Below are 1595 nucleotides of genomic sequence, written 5' to 3'. Positions count from 1 at the left end.
AAAAAAAAAGGAATATCTTCCTAACAAAGGAATTTTAATTCTACATGTCATTTTATGATTACAATAAATCATGATCAATGTCACCCTGTCCCAGAACTTACAGGGCAGATTAGTTTATCATTACAAGTTACAATAACAAAATATGATAGATTTTATTACAGGAATGGATTGGAGACCAAAAGAACATTCTAGTATGGTTTTTTTTTAGGGTAGGTGGTAACTTTATAGAGAAAGTAGTAACACAGGAGTTGATCCCCAAGGGATATGGAGAGATATCACATTGTTCAATTCACACTTCAAATACTTTTGACTTTATGCAACTTTCATTCCAGATGCCACATAGTGAGCTCTGAACAACTCCATATAGTTTTTAATGTTAATAGATTTTGCACAGATTTTCTCCACGCTTTTATTAATTATATTACCACCAGGAATGTATAAAAATACTAAGTACATGTCCAACTTATTTGCCAAGGTAACGATTTAAAAAAGGTATCTCATGATTATTAATTTGCTTGTTTATTTATGGTAGTTCTGGAGCTTGAACTTAGGGCCCTGTCCTCTTTGTTCATCTTGCTCATGGCTGGTGCTTTCACTTGAGCCATACTTCTAGTCCTGCATTTTGATAGTTTATTGTGCTGGCTTAGAGCCATGATCCTCAGATCTGTTTCCTGAGTAACTAGAGTTACAAGTGTGAGTCACTTGCACTGGCTCAGTATTATTTTAATTTGTATTACTTTAAAGCCTGAAAATTGAACATTTTTGTAATTTACCAAATTTCCTATTAGAATATTTTATTTCTCTATAAGAATTATTTACATTTAGGGGAATTATCTCTTTATGATATGGTTAACAACCTTTTAGTTACTATACAATAGGAACAGCAAACCTGTAGATAATGATAACCATATTGGACAAAACACCTAGAGGTAGATTACTTAATTTAGTACAGACTCATATATATATATATATATATATATATATTTGGTCTGTTGTGGAGCTTAAACTCTGGGCCTGAATGCTGTCCCTCTTCAGCTCAAGGCAAGTGCTCTACCACTTGAGCCAGAGTGCCACTTCCGGTTTTTTAGTGGTTTATTGGAGATAAGGGTCTCATGGACTTTCCTTCCCAGGCTGGCTTTGAACCGCAGTCCTCAGATCTCAGCCTCCTGAGTAGCTAGGATTACAGGCGTGAGCCATTGGTGCCCGGCCAGACTCATATTTTTTGGGAGAGATGGATTAGAGCATATCTTTGAATAAAATACTCAATATTAAATTTTTTTATTTGAAAAACACAGTTAAGTTTTATAATGTAAAATTTTAAGAAACTAAAGCTCAATAAAATCCTCTTCACTGGTGGAGTATAGTTCAAAACATACCTAAGAATGTTAATAACTTTTTTGTGCATATGTGTACCTATCCTGGAGCTTTAATTCTGGGCCTGGGCACTGTCCCTGAGCTTTTTTGCTTCAGGTTAGCAATATATCACTTGAGCCACACTCTACTTCAGCTTTGTGGTGGTTAGTTGGAGATAAGAGTGTCATGGATTTTCCTGCCCTGCATGGCTTGCAATGCAATCCTCAGATTGCAGCCTCCTG

The sequence above is a fragment of the Dipodomys ordii genome, unplaced genomic scaffold (assembly GCF_000151885.1).
Source record: "Dipodomys ordii isolate 6190 unplaced genomic scaffold, Dord_2.0 Scaffold47, whole genome shotgun sequence".
Classification (NCBI taxonomy): Eukaryota; Metazoa; Chordata; class Mammalia; order Rodentia; family Heteromyidae; genus Dipodomys; species Dipodomys ordii.
This window is presented reverse-complemented; position numbering follows the sequence as displayed.